Source organism: Mus caroli, unplaced genomic scaffold, assembly GCF_978045245.1.
Source record: "Mus caroli unplaced genomic scaffold, Mus_caroli_1 scaffold_15, whole genome shotgun sequence".
In the NCBI taxonomy this organism is placed as follows: domain Eukaryota; kingdom Metazoa; phylum Chordata; class Mammalia; order Rodentia; family Muridae; genus Mus; species Mus caroli.
Genome location: NW_028227270.1, coordinates 101,621,928 through 101,641,365, shown reverse-complemented (window position 1 = coordinate 101,641,365; position 19,438 = coordinate 101,621,928). Strand labels below are relative to the sequence as shown.

At 42.7% G+C, this 19,438-nt stretch overlaps 2 long non-coding RNA genes across 6 annotated transcripts; both read left to right on the top strand.

Moving 5' to 3' along the window:
• Nucleotides 1-992: 992 nt before the first annotated feature.
• LOC115032936 (uncharacterized) lies at nucleotides 993-4,253 on the top strand. Its single transcript, XR_015045474.1, has 3 exons — nucleotides 993-1,227; nucleotides 1,930-1,994; nucleotides 3,179-4,253. It is a non-coding gene; the product is annotated as an uncharacterized LOC115032936 (long non-coding RNA).
• Nucleotides 4,254-5,368: 1,115 nt separating this feature from the next.
• On the top strand, nucleotides 5,369-12,652 carry LOC110308026 (uncharacterized). Of its 5 annotated transcripts, none has more exons than XR_015045473.1 (3): nucleotides 5,369-6,430; nucleotides 8,925-9,073; nucleotides 12,408-12,652. It is a non-coding gene; the product is annotated as an uncharacterized LOC110308026 (long non-coding RNA). The 5 variants fall into 5 exon arrangements; XR_002379501.3 differs by having other exon boundaries at nucleotides 8,922-9,073; XR_015045472.1 differs by having other exon boundaries at nucleotides 8,922-9,073; nucleotides 12,375-12,652.
• Nucleotides 12,653-19,438: the final 6,786 nt, after the last annotated feature.

The window sequence follows — 19,438 nt, the reverse complement described above, 5'->3', positions numbered from 1 at the left end:
AACAGCCTGGCTGACCAATGCTGACAGCTTGGCAACAAAGCATCAAGAGCCTGCTGTGGCAGGGGATGGGCCTTCCCCCTTTATAATCTCCGACACTTAGTAAACTTGGGGGCCTGATCAGTATCTTGTCTTGATCTGGTTATTCTCCTGCCTTTCCTCCCATACTGCCCCAGCCTCTCCTTCAGGAACCCAGTTCGTGAAGCTGCTGGCGGCTGCAAACTGGATCCTCCTAGATCCAGTAGCAATCAAGAAAATGCCCACAGGAGCTGAAGAAATGGCTCAGTGGTTAAGAGCACTTGCTGCTCATTCAGAGGACCTGGGTTTGTTTCCCATTCCCCACATGGTTGCTCACAACCATCTATAACTCCAACTCCAAGACAAGCTGTGCCTTCTGACCTCTGAGGGTGCCAGACATGCATATGGTACACATACCTCCATACAAACAATACATTCATACACACAAAATAAAATAAAAATTTTTAAAAAGTTTTTTTTTTATATTGCCCATGATCCAATCTCATGAAGGAAATTCCTCAGCTGAAGTTCTCTCTTCTTTGGTGTGTCAAGTTGATAACAAAGATAAGCTGTTATGTTTCCTCCATGTGCTTTAGCCAGGTCTATGAACATCCAAGGATCTTCTCCTCTCACTTTTCCCCACCAAAAATCTTAAAGTGTTCTGTTTATGTTTAAGTCTGTAATGCATTTGGAGTTACTTTTGAACAAAGTATTGAAAGGAAATAAAACTTGAGACATGTGGTTCATGTAATGTAAGTCAAATAGCCCAAAGAGTTGTTTGTAAGCTTTGAAACCTGGGGCTGAGAACATAGAAGAACAGGCCAGGACATGCCCGGGCAGGTCCGTCGTTACATGTCCTGACTGGCCTAGTGCCTCCCTATCTCCCACCCTTCTGACAGTCTGTTAATGTTTAAATGGATCAATCATGTGAAACCACGCCAATTCCTCCCCCAGCCCCACCCCTTTTCTATAAAAGTCCCTAGCTTCCAAGCCTTGAGGTCAAATCCACTGTCTCCTGCGTGAGATACATTTCGACCCAGAGCTCCGCCATTAAACTACCTCGTGTTCTTACATCAAGTTGGTCGTCTGTTCGTGATTCTTGGGTGCACTTCGAATCGGGAATTGAGTGGGGGTTTCCCCACTAGGTTCTTTCATTTGGAGGTCCCACCAAGATCTGCGTGACACCCAGGAGCCCCGAAAGACCACTTGGAGGTATGTTTGTTTGTGTGCGGCTTACATGTTGTCAGTTGTCTAAGTGTGGCACCACTGAATTTGTGTCTTGGTTTGTGAATTTGTGTCTTAGTTTGTAAATTTGTGTCTTGGTTTGTGAATTCGTGCCTTGGTTTTTGGGTTACGAGATCGTGGGTTCGAGTCCCACCTCATGCCTTGGTTTTACATCTGGCAGAGTGAGAAACGAGTGTGCTTAGATACTGGTGTCTTTTATTCCCTGCTGCTGTCTTGTTTTTCTATTGCTGTCTTGTTTTTGTTTGTGGTTTTTGTCATGGGACAGACTGTGTGTGGTGCCAACTGTAGACTTGGACTGATGTTAGGACAGAATTTGTCAGTGATAGTTGACAAATAGTGATAGTCAATCCTCAGCTACAGGGCCGGACTGAGAACTTCCGGCTTCAGCAGCAGCGGTGTGTGAGGCGCCACCGTGAGAAAGTTTCCCCAGGATGCCCGCCCCACTACCACCATGCATTTCACCGCCTGTGGGACTGGCAAGAAAAGGAAGAGGGGCGAGACCCGTGGGGCCCTGCGCAGGCCCCTCCTGGCTTTCTAGGGCCAACTAGAGTCGCCTCCCCTGCCGCCTTCCCCACCTCCCCTGCCTTCCCCCGCCTCCCCAAGTTGGCCAGGTGCAGCCATCTGTGAGAGCTGCCTTCCCTTCCCTGCCCCATGTATTTTCTCTTCTAGGGCAACCCACCCTAAGCTGCTAACCAGCGAGAGAGACATCTGCCCACTTAAAACTTCTGTCCCAGGTAAGGAGCGCCTGCCTACAAGTCTAATCACCAGGCTCTGACAAATGGGTATAGAGGTCTAGAAAAAAGTGAGCTTAGACTGTAAGGAAGAGCAAAGCTCTAGCAGACTCAGGAGAGATAGTAAAAATAGAGATAAAAGAGATTAGAGGGGTCCGAGATGAGAGAGATACACCAATTGAGAAATATTTAGAGTAAAACCAGTAAGTAAAAGGCAGAGAAGACATATTACGAGAGAGAGACAGAAAGAGAGAGAGAGACAGAAAGAGAGAGACAGAGAGAGAGAGAGAGAGAGAGAGAGAGAGAGAGAGAGAGAGAGAGGAGCGAGAGGCAGAAGAAAGAGAAGACAAGAGGGATTGTAGACAAGAGAGAAATTTGACTAGAATCTTGGCCGCAGTGATAGGAGAGAAAGAAAAAGACAAGATCTAGACAGGAAATCTGGGCAACAGAAGACCGAGCCTCAGCTAAAACGGCTCAGCTGTGTCAGATTGAAGTTACTTATTTGGCATACACCCTTCAAGACGAGAAGCAGTGCCTAAAGAAAGCCAGAAAAAAAGACTGTAACTCAGATCCCCACCCCAACTACACCAAGGCAAGTAAGAGAATTCTTGGGTACCGCTGGCTTCTACAGACTCTAGATACCTGGGTTGGCGACCTTAGCTGCCCTGTTGTACCCCCTAACCAAGGAAGGGGAAATGTTTTGTGGACCCCATATCACCAGAAAGCCTTTAGAGAAATAAAAAAAGGCCCTACTAATGGCCAGCCTTTGCCTGACCTAACCAAGTCTTTCACTCTTTATGTGGAAGAGAGATCAGGGGTCGCCAGAGGAGTCCTTACTCAAACTTTGGGACTTTGAAAAAGGCCAGTGGCTTACCTATCCAAGAAGTTAGACCCTGTTGCCAGCGGGTGGTTTCTTGCCTATAAGCTATTGATGCGATAGCTCTGCTTGTCAAGGATGCTGATAAGCTCACTTTGGGACAGCAAATAACTGTAGTGGCATTCCACACTCTTAAAAGCATTATCTGAAAGCCCCCTGACTGATGGATGACGACCAATGCTCCTATGACACATTATCAGAGCTTTTTTGTTGACTGAACAAGTGACCTTCGCTCCACCTGCTGTCCTCACTCTCACTACCCTACTGCCCAAGACTTCACCTACTCATCACTGCACTGACATTCTGACAGAAAAAACTGGTACTCAAAATGATCTGAAGGATCAGATCAGCCTTGGCCTGAGAGTTCAAGCTGGTACACGAATGGCAGTATCCTGGCGGTTAAAGGACTGAGACAGCCAATGTGATAGCCAAGAAGATCCTAAAAGAAATCTTCCAGAGGTAATGGACCTGCCTTTGTTGCCCAGGTAAATCAGGGACTGGCCAAGATATTAGAGATTAATTAGAAGTTACATTGTGCATACAAGCTCCAAAGCTCAGGACATGTAAAAAAGATAAAATTCTAAAAGAGACTGATGCAGATTTGGTGCTCCTTCCCCATGCCCAATTTTAAACTAGAAATACTCCCTTTTGATTCAGCCTTACTCTTTTTAAGATCCTTTATGGGGATCCCATGTTCATCACTGTCTTAAATGATGTGTTTAAACCTACATGTTGTTATAATAATAATCTGTATGCTAAGTTAAAAGGCTTACAGGTGGTGCAGAAAGAAGACTGGTCACAATTGGCTACAGCGAACGATCCGGGTACCACAAAAGACATCTCACCAGTTGCAGCCGGAGATCTGATCCACGTACACCTACATCATTCCCAGACCCTCAAGCCTCAGGAGAAGGGTCCCTGCCTAGTTCTGTTTACTATCCCTTTTTATTCTGTTGATTTCTGTTCTCCTCATAGAGATATAGACTTCTAAAATTCTAAGATTAGAATTACTTAGTAGAAGAAGAGGGGAATGAAAGGAAATAAAACTTGAGACCTGTGATTCATGTAATTTATGTCAAATAGCCCAAAGAGTTGTTTGTGAGCTTTGAAACCTGAGGCTGAGAACATAGCAGAACATGCCCAGGCAGGTCCGTCGTTACATGTCCTGACTGGCCTAGTGCCTCCCTATCTCCCACCCTTCTGACAGTCTGTTAATGTTTAAATGGACCAATCATGTGAAACCACGCCAATTCCTCCCCCAGCCCCACCCCTTTTCTATAAAAGTCCCTAGCTTCCAAGCCTCGGGGTCGAATCCACTGTCTCCTGCGTGAGATATGTTTCGACCAGGAGCTCCGCCATTAAACTACCTCATGTTCTTACATCAAGTTGGTCGTCTGTTCGTGATTCTTGGGTGCACTTCGAATCGGGAATTGAGTGGGGGTTTCCCCACTAGGTTCTTTCAGTATGAAAACTAAATGTTTTGTTGTTTGTTGTCTTTTGTTTTTGCTATTGTTGTTTTTGCTTATGTTTATCCAATTTTACTAGCACCATTTATGCCAGTGTAGCAATAGGTTACATAAATATCCTAGCACACACACTCACATACACAAACACATACACACACAAACACTCAGATACACATGGGGTGGGGAGAGGTGGGGCAGGTCTAGCTATCAGAACAAAGGACAAAAGCTGAAACCAGTGCCAGTAATTACTTTATGCTAAAGCACACTATTAGCAAAAAACAAAACAAAAACAAAAACGTCTGTAGAAGGGTGGATTCTTTGAGCTGCATCTCTGTGATGGAGTGGAGATTAAAGACTGCAGCAAAAGGGAGCCAATTAGACTAGACTCAGCCAGTCAGTATGTCTTGACTTTCCATTTAATGGTGAGAATCTCTCTGTGTAGCCCTTTCAGGATAAACAAACAAACAAACAACCCCCAAAACTAAAACTAAAACAAACAAACAAACACTAAACCATCCTGGTGTCCAGATCACCGCTGACCGTCTAGTATTTTGACAAGACACATACGCCATTTATGCACATATGCCACTAACACAGGGCAATGAGACGAGGTTATTGTATAGCCCCATGTCACTGAATGGAAGACAGGTAAGTTGACTTTGCCGGAGAGAATATGAGAAATCCTCACAGAAGATGAAATAACTAGGATGTGAAGGAAGGGTGGGCTTAGGGAACAGTCCAAAGATTGTGATTGAAAGAACCTAGTGGGGAAATCCTCACTCAACTCCCGATTCGGTGTGCACCCAAGAATCACAAACAAACAGACCGTCTTGATGTAAAAACATGAAGTAGTTTAATGGTGGAGCTCCGGGTCGAAACGTATCTCACCCAGGAGACAGTAGATTCGACCACGAGGCTTGGAAGATAGGGGTTTTTATAGAAAAGGGGCTGGGGCTGGGGCTGGGGCTGGGGCTGGGGCTGGGGCTGGGGCTGGGGCTGGGGCTGGGGCTGGGGCTGGGGCTGGGGCTGGGGCTGGGGCTGGGGCTGGGGGAGGAATTGGCGTGGTTTCACATGATTGGTCCATTTAAACATCCTCAGACTGTACATGCAGATAACATTTAACTTAGGTCAGAAGGGTGGGAGATAGGGAGCCGCTGGGCCAGTCAGGACATATCATTCTCTTTATCTTTATGGCCAAGCAGCCTCAGGAATATGTTAACGGGCCTGCCCAGGCGTGTCCTGGCCTGTTCTGCTATGTTCTCAGCCCCAGGTTTCAAAGCTCACAAACAACTTTTTGGGCTATTTGACATAAATTACATGAGTCACAGGTCTCAAGTTTTATTTTCTTTCATGGTCAGGGAAGCTTCCTCTTGTTTGAAAATTAAACTCTGATTTGATCTTAGAAAAATGCTTAGTTTTAGGGCCTCTCTCCAGACCAGATAAAGTCTTGTCTTTGTCAAAGTGTCGCCTGTACTGAAAAACTACTTCAAGTTTTAAAGCATACACCTTTGTCACCATGAGTCTGTTATACTTTCCATGCTTGAAGTCCCATTACTACTTCCAGGAGTCACCCACACACTCGGACAGAGTGGTACTATGCCATCCTTGCTTGGATAGTAAACTGTCTCCACCTCCAGGCTTATACTTTGAAAAACACTCCTTTCCAGAAAGTGCCATTCCTTGGAGTTGCCTACCACCTCAGGCTCCTACAGTCTTTCCAACTCATCTTCTTCATAGTTCCCTGAGCCTGGAGGGGAGGGGTGTGATACTAAGGACCCTCTTAGGCCTGAGTGCTCCACAGTTTCTCACTCTCTGCTTGTTGTTCACTGAGAGGCTCTGAGTACATTACTATACTCTTCAAAAACAAGCTCTTTGTTGAGGGTTCAGCCCCACAGTATAACAATGTCATTGGGAATTTAAAAAAAAAAGATTTATTTATTTGTTTGTTTGTTTACTATGTACACAGTATTCTGCCTGCATATATGTATGAAGACCAGAAGAGAGCACCAGACATCATTGTCCATGGTAGCCCCTGTGGTTGTTGGGAATTGAATTCAGGACCTCTGGAAGAGCAGTCCTTGCTCTCAACCTCTGAGGTATCTCTCTAGCCTGTGGGGATGGTTTTATTGTTATCTTCTTTTAGGCACCATGGGCTGATGTGCATATGAACTACAGAGGGTGTGCCAGCATCCACAAGACCTCTCTACAAGTTCAAACCAGGAAAGTCCCAGAATGAAGAAGGGGAAGTGAGCACAAATCTTTCTTCTTTGTGAGACAAGCTGATCTTTTGCTAAAAGCTCTTTTGTTCTTGGTTTCTGCTTTAGTGTTAGTTCAGGAATGGCAGTATTCCTGATACACTACTGAGAAACAGTGAGGGAGGAAATTAAGGAATTGCTACATAAATTAACCTAGAAATACAACCCTGCCGCAGAAGGCTGTGTGGCCAAATGATCTTCACTGAAATTAATTTTTTAGCCCTGCAGGCTCCTTCCCACTGCTAACTCTGAGAAAGCAGTGATTGGATTTGGTTATGTTATAACTTAGAAAAAATGTAATTTTTTTGTGGTTAGCTTGCATATATACACTTTCTCTAAGTCAGCAAAACAGACAGTTCATCTGATGTTCCCTTTCCTATACTTGCCTGGCCATAAGAACCACCAGAGGCACCAGATGAAGCACAGAGTCCTGCCCTGGCTCCCATACACTCACGGAGAGGGCTTCTGAACACCTCCCATCTTTTAAAGATGCCTCGAAGGAGCGTCATAGTCAAGGGAGTTTGTAAACACTAGAGTCATTCAGCTTATAAACACTGTAACATGCATTTGCAATCTCTCCCTAGAATAAACAAATTGGTTCTGGCATGTATGCTCATCTGGCGTCTTGAGTTTCTGATTCAAAATTCCAAGTTTCTCTCTAGCCCAGCTTCTGTTGTATATAACTACTCATTGAATTTGCATCCTTAATTAAATTAGAATGGCTGTTGCTTCTAAGTTATTGTGTATTGTGTATTCCTATTTTAAAAAAGAATATGAGCCATATGCAAAGGAATAACCTAATTTTTTACATCAAGGGGAGGACTACTCTTTTTTAAGGTGTTGTTATGAATCTTATGGAAGTACCCCATATGACTATTGAAGAGAGGAGCATGAGAACCTGTTTTGTAGATGTGTGTATAGCTGAGGGAAAGCTAAGCACTTTTTACAGTATACATAATATACATTTTATCCAGGATCCAAATTAAGATAATTTCTCAGGACAGCAAACTCTGATACCATGTGGAGATGAAAATCTTGCAAATTCATGTATTTCAAAAACAGAATCTCCAAGAAAAAAAATAATCTTTTTTTTAAAGAAATAATCTTACAAATGTTTTTCCTTTTTAAAAAATTAAAAAAAAATTTATTAGATATTTTCTTTATTTACATTTTAAATGTTATCCCCTTTCCTAGTTTTCCCCTCTGAAAACAAATGTTTATCTTAATGTCTTGAAAACTAACTCTGTGGCATTAGATTGAGATTGTACATAGAGAATGTAGGACACAACGCCCTCTCTGTTGAAAGTAATAAGTGAAATTCAGCGGCGGTGCATACCTTTAATTCTAGCCCTTGGTTAGGCTAACACAGAAGAGCAAGCTCAAGTCTAACCTAGGCTACGTGGACAGATCCATTCTTAAAAAGTACTAGAAGGAACATACAAAATTGTCCACAATCCTGTGACAGGATTTCCGAATGAAACAGTGACATCCTTGTATGGGAACAGTGTGCACGGGAAGGTGAGGAAAGCCACCGTTCCGTACATCCAGGTCCTAAGAACACTTTACTATGATGCCATCCTCACCATTCTCCTTTGATGTGTTTGCTTAATAGTGTCTTCTCTCCACATACATTGTTTCAAGCAACTACCAGACATAACACCTCTAAATAATGAAAATATCATTCTATGAAATGAGAAAGTTAAGTTTCAGCAACACACAAATCTATTTTAGGGGTGTTAATACCATATAAACGGTTTAAACAGCAAAAACATGCCATATATCCTATCTTGCCAATGTGAATTTTTCATTTTTAAAAAATTTAATTTTATTTATTTACATTTCAAATGTTATTCCCTTTCTTGGTTTCCCCTCTGCAAACACACTATCCTAACCCCCCTTACCCTGCTTCTATGAGAGTGCTCCCCTACCCAATTGCCCACTCTCTACACACAGCCCTAGCATTCTTCTACACTGGGGTACCAAGCCTTTACAGGATCAAGGGCCTCCCTTCTCATTGATGCTGATAAGGCCCCTTCAGCTCCTTCACTCCTTCCCCTAACTACTCCATTGGGGTCCCTGTGCTCAGTTCTATGGTGGCTGCCAGCCTCCACAACTGTATTGGTTAAGCTCTGGCAGAGCCTCTCAGGAGACAGCTATATCAGGCCCCTGCCAGCAAGCATCTGAAAGAGTTCAGATATAGAAAGTTCCTCCATGGCCGGAAGGAAGCACTTACTGCTCACACATAAAAGTGGCATTGGGAAAGACCAGTGGCTTCACAAAGTGGATACTCCCAGATTTGGTTTCCCCTTTCACAAGGTCATATGTCTTCTAGCAGGGCTTTGTCCCGGGGAAGCAGAGGACAAAAGTGCACCACTACTTTTCTGCAAAGAGCAAGCAGCATCCAGAATGAGCAGGTGGGAGCATGGAACAGAAGCAGCTAGAGGCTCTGGTGGGAAAGGAGATAGACCAATTCCGGGGGCCCAGGTGGGTAAAGGGACGTCTGCAGTGAGTCATGGGTTGGGAGAGGAGCAACAAAACGTTTCTCTGCAATAAAGGCAGAGCCAAAAGAAGATGATCCTCTGAGAAATGGAAGGTTGGGAGGTCATGGAGAGGGTAGAGGGCTTCACAGTCTGTGATTTTAGAACCAACACACATTTTTGAGGCCTACATTAACCAGGCTGCCCTTTCAGCTCAGTGAGAGAGGGCAAAGGCCCGCAAAATGGTTTCAATCACACCCAACTGTGTCTTCATCAGTGACCCAGATCAATAACAGCAGAATGGAGAGCAGGACTACTGACTCAACAGTTTCTCTAATTCCCATCCCATTTTCCTTAGCATTTAAGGAGAATTTGGTTCAAAGTAACTATTAATTAGATCTTGGAAAGTGCTGACTACAGGGAAGAATGGGTAAAGCCAACATGTAAACTTCCCTCAAACATCACCCAACAGATTGGGATTGCAAGCTACCACCAGCAGGGCTGTTTTCAAGGTGTTTGTACCGCAGGAGTTTCCATTGCACATTTATTTCAATACTTTTTAATAAAATGCTATGAGATGGAATAATCTGATACTAAGTGTAATGTTTAAAGATGGTCAGAGACAGGATGACTTAGGCTGGAGGTTTGGAAACACTATGGAAAAGTGGAACTCTTGGGCTGCTCTCATTAAAGACTGTGGATAACCACGGCTTTGCCAAATCGGCAAAGTATGCAAATGGAAGCGTCATAGAAACAGTTTTTGGAAAATGGAAAGAGTAGATTTATGATTTCTTCTTCTCCCAGCACAGATTGTCAGCATTTAATTTGATTTTCCTTTGTACCCGTAAGCATTACTACCTACAGCTCCCACAGGAACCAGAGCACACTAGGTTTGTTGCTTTGTAGTTAAATATCCATTATCTTTGAAGACTTCCTTAATCCTGTCAGATTAGAAGCTGCCTCTACATGCTGTGCTCTTGATTGCTTTATATCACTCCAGCTTTCCTACTTCTTCATAAGGGACCAATTCTCCGACCTTTGGGAGAATAAAAGGCTCTTTTATTTTTTAAATTATTGGTTATTTTATTTATTTACATTTCAAATGTTATCCCCCTTCCCAGTTTCTCTTCTGAAAACCCCCTATTCCAACTCCTCTCCCTACTTCTATGAGGTTGCTTCCCTGCCAATACACCCACTCCTGCATCATCAACATAGCATTCCTAGGCTGGGGCATCAAACCTTCACAGGTCAAGAGCCTTCCCTCCCATTGATGTCAGATAAGGTCATTCTTTGCTATATATGCAGCTGGAGCCATGGGTCCCTCCATTTTTTGGTTGGTGGTTTAGTCCCTGGGAGCTCTGGGCAGGGGAGGGGGGTCTGATTGGTTGATATTTTTGTTCTTCCTATGGGGTTGCAAACACCCTCAGCTCCTTCAGTCCTTCCCCTAGCTCCTCCATTGGGGTTCCCGTGCTCAGTTCAATGGTTGGCTGTGAGCATCCTCATCTGCATCAGTAAGGCTCTGTCAGAGGCTCTCAGTAGACATCCATATCAGGCTCCTGCCAGCCTGTACTTCTTGGTATCTGCAATAGTGACTGGGTTTGGTGGCTGCATATGGGATGGATCCCCAGGTAGAGCAGTCTCTGGATGGCCTTTCCTTCAGTCTCTGCTCCACTCTTTGTCCCTGTATTTCCTTTAGACAGGAGCAATATTGGGTTAAAAATTTGAGAAGGGTAGGTGGCCCCATCCCTTAATTGGGGGCTGTGTCATACCTCTGGATATGATCTCCACAGGTTCTCGCTCTTCTTTGTTGGGTTCAGCTAATGTCATCCCTGTTGGGTCCTGGAAGTCTCTTACTTTCCTGGCGTCTGAGACTTTCTGTTGGCTATCCTCAGTTCCCCATTCCCCATTGTTACACACCTCTGTTCATTTACCCAACACTATGTACATCTCCCCTATCTCCTCCCACACCTGATCCTGCCCCGTTTTCTTCCTCTTTTTCCTTCTTTCTTCCTCCCAAGTCCCTCCCACCCTCTACCTCCCGTAATTATTTTTTCCCTCTTCTAAGTAGGGCTGAAGTATCTACACTTTGGTCTTCCTTCTTCTTGAGTTAATATTGTATGGAAATTGTATCATGGGTATTCAGAGCTTTTTGCCTGATATCCACTTATCAGTGAGTACATACCATGTGTGTTCTTTTGTGACTGTGTTACCTCACTCAGAATGATATTTTCTAGTTCCATCCATTTGCCTTTGAGACTCATCGCCCATCTAAGCAACTTTTCATTTTGGCCTACGCTAGTGAAGTTCAACCAATACCGCTGTGAACTACCCTGTCCTTTACTTTGCTAGTTTAGAATATTGCTGTATTCTGAATGTGATGTTTTTAAAAGTTCTAGTTCTTGATGTTCCCAATCCCTCAACATAGTTAAGGTGAATGGAGCTGTCTGATAGAATGAGATAATCTACAAATTACTGTTTCCCAATGCTGCTGCTCGACCAAGGGCTGAAGACACTTAGGAAGAGAAGTTTTCTGTTGAGTCAAATGTAAATGTTTCATGATTTAGAAAGGATATCAGCTTGCTTTGATTTATCCTACAACCTTCCCGCTGCATGTCCACCTCAAGCAATGAAGGAAGAGAAGCTCTAGCCAACTGAATTTTTTAAACAAAGGAATGATAAAAAAGGAAAACAAAAAAAATAAAAGGCAAGTTGAATATTCCTCCCTGTACCTTAATCATGCCAAAATAGAGATCAGAAGTACAAAATTGGCTTTGATGAATCCAAACCAAAAATAGGGCTGGAGACAGAGACTGATCAACAAGCTAGTGATAAACTTTTAGAATCTTTGCCTACATGCATTAGTTATAAATGTATTGAATTCTTTCAGCACTCTTCTAACTCCAAAAAATAGCCTTGCTCAGGTATTTTAACCTGTGGTCCTAAAGCATCCTTACATCTAGACCCTTCTCCAGACCTCAAACTCAATGGTATCTGCCATTCTAAGAAGACCCCTAAGCAATAGTGTGCAGAATATGTATTTATCTGGTTCTTTTCTCTGTTAGATATTTTTCTACAGCTGGTGAGATGTTCACTCTGTGAGACAGAGCTACTGAGTAGAGTGAGCACTAGAGGGTTTTTTTTCTTCTCTTCCCTGAAGGAAAAGGGTTTCCTCAAACTAATTACAAAGGATAGGAGCGGCTTCTTGATGGCCTGTGGTTCTGTTCTGCTTCACTGCATTCTGTAATAAACACTCTGGTCGCAAGACTGAATTCTGATGAAGTGACACAATGCTGCATGTCACTCTGCAGCCACAGAAAAGAGGTCTCCATTTTCATCTGCAGCAGCCTGGAGCTCGGGATCCCACCATACTCCGTGAGAATTGAAGTATGACAGCACATTCTGACCCTCGGATTGCCTCCAAACCACAACGAAGAGCCACAATGTCAACAGCCTTCCTTCCTTACCTCTGACCAAGCATTCTGAAGTGATGCCCTGGAAGTGTAACATAGAACATGCTGGCTGTGGGGGTGAGCGGCTTGGGAAGATGATGTTCTTTTCTCTCTAGTAAAGCACAGGAAACCTTGGAGTGGTGAAACTCTTTTCACTTTCCCTAACAGGTGAGAAGGCTAAAGTCCTAGGCAATGAACTTTGCTCATTAAAAGGACAAAGGAAACAAAAAGGAGTTTGAAAGTCTCTAAGATTCATCTGCAAATGTAATCGTTATCATTTTTCGTCACAGTGTGCTCTACACTGTTGTAAAAAGAAATGCTTCACAACATCCATTTTAGTGATAAATGGGTCCTTCAAGTCAGTTCTTATCTTATATGAAACTTAATACTACAGTAACAGAAAGTGTTCCTGGAGGACCAGTGCTCCAGAATGGATTGGCAGAATGTGTGTCAATTCCACTTCCGGAAGTTGTTGGATATTCCTAGTTGGTGAAGGCCATGTTTTGCCTGTGTTCAGAAGTTGGGTGTGATTACTTATAATTGGGTAACACTGATGTTCACAAGTCTGATGTTCTAGCTCCAACACAGGATGTAGGTAGGGCTGGGTCTTTTTTTTTTTTTTTTTTTTATATTTTTATTACATATTTTCCTCAATTACATTTCCAATACTATCCCAAAAGTCCCCCATAGCGCCCCCCACTTCCCTACCCACCCATTCCCATTCTTTTGGCCCTGGCATTCCCCTATATTGGGGCATATAAAGTTTGCAAGTCCAATGGGCCTCTCTTTCCATTGATGGCCGACTAGGCCATCTTTCGATACATATGCAGCTAGAGACAAGAGCTCCAGGGTTCTGGTTAGTACATCATATTGTTCCAACAATAGGGTTGCAGATCCCTTTAGCTCCTTGGGTACTTTCTCTAGCTTCTCCATTGGGAGCCCTGTGATACATCCAATAGCTGACTGTGAACATCCACTCCTGTGTTTGCTAGGCCCCGGCATCGTCTCACAAGAGACAGCTATATTTGGGTCCTTTCAGCAAAATCTTGCTAGTGTATGCAATGGTGTCAGCGTTTAGAAGCTGATTATGGGACGGATCCCTGGATACAGCAGTCTCTAAATGGTCCATCCTTTCATCACAGCTACGAACTTTGTCTCTGTAACTCCTTCCCTGGGTGTTTTGTTCCCAATTCTAAGAAGGTGCACAGTGTCCACACTTTGGTCTTCATTCTTCTTGAGTTTCATGCGTTTATCAAATTGTATCTTATATCTTGGGTATCCTAAGTTTAGGGCTAATATCCACTTATCAATGAATACATATTGTGTGAGTTCTTTTGTGATTGTGTTACTTCACTCAAGATGATGCCCTCCAGGTCCATCCATTTGGCTAGGAATTTCATAAATTCATTCTTTTTAATAGCTGAGTAGTACTCCATTGTGTAAACGTACCATAATTTCTGTATCCATTCCTCTGTTGAGGGACATCTGGGTTCTTTCCAGCTTCTGGCTATTATAAATAGGGCTGCTATGAACATAGTGGAGCATGTGTCCTTTTTACCGGTTGGGACATCTTCTGGATATATGCCCAGGAGAGGTATTGCTGGATCCTCCGGTAGTACTATGTCCAATTTTCTGAGGAACCGCCAGACTGATTTCCAGAGTGGTTGTACAAGCTTGCAATCCCACCAACAATGGAGGAGTGTTCCTCTTTCTCCACATCCTCGCCAGCATCTGCTGTCACCTGAATTTTTGATCTTAGCCATTCTGACTGGTGTGAGGTGGAATCTCAGGGTTGTTTTGATTTGCATTTCCCTGATGATTAAGGATGTTGAACATTTTTTCAGGTGCTTCTCTGCCATTCGGTATTCCTCAGGTGAGAATTCTTTGTTCAGTTCTGAGCCCCATTTTTTAATGGGGTTATTTGACTTTCTGGAGTCCACCTTCTTGAGTTCTTTATATATATTGGATATTAGTCCCTTATCTGATTTAGGATAGGTGAAGATCCTTTCCCAATCTGTTGGTGTTTTTTTTGTCTTATTGATGGTGTCTTTAGCCTTGCAGAAGCTTTGTAGTTTCATGAGGTCCCACTTGTCAATTCTCGATCTTACAGCACAAGCCATTACTGTTCTATTCAGGAATTTTTCCCCTGTGCCCATATCTTCAAGGCTTTTCCCCACTTTCTCCTCTATAAGTTTCAGTGTCTCTGGTTTTATGTGAAGTTCCTTGATCCACTTAGACTTGACCTTAGTACAAGGAGATAGGAATGGATCGATTCGCATTCTTCTACATGTTAACAACCAGTTGTGCCAGCACCATTTGTTGAAAATGCTGTCTTTCTTCCACTGGATGTTTTTAGCTCCCTTGTCGAAGATCAAGTGACCATAGGTGTGTGGGTTCATTTCTGGGTCTTCAATTCTATTCCATTGGTCTATTTGTCTGTCACTATACCAGTACCATGCAGTTTTTATCACAATTGCTCTGTAGTAGAGCTTTAGGTCCGGCATGGTGATTCCACCAGAGGTTCTTTTATCCTTGAGAAGAGTTTTTGCTATCCTAGGTTTTTTGTTATTCCAGATGAATTTGCAGATTGCACTTTCTAATTCGTTGAAGAATTGATTTGGAATTTTCATGGGGATTGCATTGAATCTGTAGATTGCTTTTGGCAAGATAGCCATTTTTACAATGTTGATCCTGCCAATCCATGAGCATGGGAGATCTTTCCATCTTCTGAGATCTTCTATAATTTCTTTCTTCAGAGACTTGAAGTTTTTATTATACAGATCTTTCACTTCCTTAGTTAGAGTCACGCCAAGATATTTTATATTATTTGTGACTATTGAGAAGGGTGTTGTTTCCCTAATTTCTTTCTCAGCCTGTTTATTCTTTGTGTAGAGAAAGGCCATTGATTTGTTTGAGTTAATTTTATATCCAGCTACTTCACCGAAGCTGTTTATCAGGCTTAGGAGTTCTGGTGGAATTTTTAGGGTCACTTATATATACTATCATATCATCTGCAAAAAGTGATATTTTGACTTCATCTTTTCCAATTTGTATCCCTTTGATCTCCTTTTGTTGTCGAATTGCTCTGGCTAGGACTTCAAGTACAATGTTGAATAGGTATGGAGAAAGTGGACAGCCTTGTCTAGTCCCTGATTTTAGAGGGATTGCTTCAAGCTTCTGACCATTTACTTTGATGTTGGCTACTGGTTTGCTGTAGATTGCTTTTATCATGTTTAGGTATGGGCCTTGAATTCCTGATCTTTCCAAGACTTTTATCATGAATGGGTGTTGGATCTTGTCAAATGCTTTTTCCGCATCTAACGAGATGACCATGTGGTTTTTGTCTTTGAGTTTGTTTATATACTGGATTACGTTGATGGATTTCCGTATATTGAACCATCCCTGCATCCCTGGGATGAAACCTACTTGGTCAGGATGGATGATTGTTTTGATGTGTTCTTGGATTCGGTTAGCAAGAACTTTATTGAGGATTTTTGCATCAATATTCATAAGGGATATTGTTCTGAAGTTTTCTATCTTTGTTGGGTCTTTTTGTGGTTTAGGTATCAGAGTAATTGTGGCTTCATAGAATGAGTTGGGTAGACTACCTTCTGTTTCTATTTTGTGGAATAGTTTGTGAAGAACTGGGATTAGATCTTCTTTGAAGGTCTGATAGAACTCTGCACTAAACCCATCTGGTCCTGGGCTTTTTTTAGTTGGGAGACTATTAATGACTGCTTCAATTTCTTTGGGGGATATAGGGCTGTTTAGATCATTAACCTGATCTTGATTCAACTTTGGTACCTGGTATCTGTCTAGGAACTTCTCCATTTCATCCAGGTTCTCCAGTTTTGTTGAGTATAGCCTTTTGTAGAAGGATCTGATGGTGTTTTGGATGTCTTCAGGATCTGTTGTTATGTCTCCTTTTTCATTTCTGATTTTGTTAATTAGGATGCTTTCCCTGTGCCCTCTAGTGAGTCTGGCTAAGGGTTTATCTATCTTGTTGATTTTCTCAAAGAACCAGCTCCTTGATTGGTTGATTCTTTGAATAGTTTTTCTTGTTTCCACTTGGTTGATTTCACCCCTGAGTTTGATTATTTCCTGCCGTCTACTCCTCTTGGGTGAATTTGCTTCCTTTTGTTCTAGTGCTATTAGGTGTGTTGTCAAGCTGCTAATGTGTGCTCTCTCTAGTTTCCTTTTGGAGGCACTCAGAGCTATGAGTTTTCCTCTTAGAAATACTTTCATTGCGTCCCATAAGTTTGGGTATGTTGTGGCTTCATTTTCATTGAACTCTAAAAAGTCCTTAATTTCTTTCTTTATTCCTTCCTTGACCAAGGTATCATTGAGAAGAGTGTTGTTCAGTTTCCACGTGAAGGTTGGCTTTCTATTATTTATTTTGTTATTGAAGATCAGCCTTAGTCCATGGTGATCTGATAGGATGCATGGGACAATTTCAATATTTTTATATCTGTTGAGGCCTGCTTTGTGACCAATTATGTGGTCAATTTTGGAGAAGGTACCATGAGGTGCTGAGAAGAAGGTATATCCTTTTGTTTTAGGATAGAATGTTCTGTAGATATCTGCCAGATCCATTTGATTCATAATTTCTCTTAGTTTCACTGTGTCCCTGTTTAGTTTCTGTTTCCATGATCTGTCCATTGGTGAAAGTGGTGTGTTGAAGTCTCCCACTATTATTGTATGAGGTGCAATGTGTGCTTTGAGCTTTACTAAAGTTTCTTTAATGAATGTGGCTGCCTTTGTATTTGGAGCATAGATATTCAGGATTGATAGTTCCTCTTGGAGGATTTTACCTTTGATGAGTATGAAGTGTCCCTCCCTGTCTTTTTTAATGACTTTGGGTTGGAAGTCAATCTTATCAGATATTAGAATGGCTACTCCAGCTTGTTTCTTCATGCCATTTGCTTGGAAAATTGTTTTCCAGCCTTTCATTCTGAGGTAGTGTCTATCCTTTTCTCTGAGATGAGTTTCCTGTAAGCAGCAAAATGTTGGGTCTTGTTTGTGTAGCCAGTTTGTTAGTCTATGTCTTTTTATCGGGGAGTTGAGTCCATTGATATTAAGAGATATTAAGGAAAAGTAATTGTTGTTTCCTGTTATTTTTGTTGTTAAAGTTGGCATTTTGTTCTTGTGGCTGTCTTCTTTTAGGTTTGTTGAGGGATTACCTTCTTGTTGTTTCTAGGGCGTGGTTCCTGTCCTTGTATTGGTTTTTTCTGTTATTATCCTTTGAAGGGCTGGATTCGTGGAGAGATAATGTGTGAATTTGGTTTTGTCGTGGAATACTTTGGTTTCTCCATCTATGTTAATTGAGAGTTTGGCTGGGTATAGTAGCCTGGGCTGGAATTTGTGTTCTTTTAGTGTCTGTATAACATCCGTCCAGGATCTTCTGGCTTTCATAGTCTCTGGTGAAAAATCTGGTGTAATTCTGATAGGCTTGCCTTTATATGTTACTTGGCCTTTTTCTCTTACTGCTTTTAGTATTCTATCTTTATTTAGAGCATTTGTTGCTCTGATTATTATGTGTCGGGAGGTATTTCTTTTCTGGTCCAGTCTATTTGGAGTTCTGTAGGCTTCTTGTATGTTCATGGGCATCTCTTTCTTTAGATTTGGGAAGTTTTCTTCTATAATTTTGTTGAAGATGTTTGCTGGTCCTTTGAGTTGAAAATCTTCATTCTCATCCACTCCTATTATCCGTAGGTTTGGTCTTCTCATTGCGTCCTGTATTTCTTGGATGTTTTGAGTTAGGATCTTTTTGCATTTTACATTTTCCTTGATTGTTGTGCCGATGTTCTCTATGGAATCTTCTGCACCTGAGATTCTCTCTTCCATCTCTTGTATTCTGTTGCTGATGCTCGTATCTATGGTTCCAGATTTCTTTCCTAGGGTTTCTATCTCCAGTGTTGCCTCATTTTGGGTTTTCTTTATTGTGTCTACTTCCCTTTTTAGGTCTAGTATGGTTTTGTTCATTTCCATCATCTGTTTGGATGTGTTTTCCTGTTTTTCTGTAAGGACTTCTACCTGTTTGATTATGTTATCGTGTTTTTCTTTAAGGATTTGTAACTCTTTAGCAGTGTTCTCCTGAAATTCTTTAAGGGATTTTTGTGCTTTCTCTTTATTGTCTTCTGCCTGTTTAGCAGTGTTCTCCTGCATTTCTTTAAGTGTGTTATTAAAGTCCTTCTTGAAGTTCTCTATCATCATCAGGAGATATGCTTTTAAATCCGTGTCTAGCTTTTCCGGTGTGTTGGGGTGCCCTGGACTGGGCGAAGTGGGGGTGCTGGGTTCTGATGATGGTGAGTGGTCTTGGTTTCTGTTAGTAAGATTATTACGTTTACCTTTCGCCATCTGGTAATCTCTGGGGTTAGTTGTTATCGTTGTCACTGTTTAAAGATTGGAGCAGAAGCTGTGTTCCACTCACCAGCAGTCTCTAAATCCTGCGGCGGGGGTCGTGGGTAGCTGATGGTACCCCGGTGCTGGTCCAGCCGGAAGAGGCCTGTGGTCCTACACAGGCCGTTTTTCAGCTTCCCTAACTAATGCAGTCTCTGGTCCCGCGTGCAATTGGATTGGAGCAGAAGCTGTGTTCCACTCTCCAGAAGTCTTAAGATCCTGTGGTGGGTGTTGTGGGTAGCTGGTGAGTGTCAGCCGACCCTGCGCCCCAGCTGCCCCTGTGCTTTTCTGACCGGAAGAGGGTTGTGGCCCTATGTAGGCCGGATTTCTCTCTCCCCAACCAGAGCAGTCTCAGGTCCCGCGTGATTGGACTGGAACAAAAGCTGTGTTCCACTCACCAGCAGTCCCAAAATCCTGCGGCGGGGGTCGTGGGTAGCTGGCGGGTGTCAGGCAACCCTGCGCTTCCGCTACCCCGGCTCTGATCCGGCCGGATGAGGCCTGTGGCCCTACTCAGGCCGGTTTCT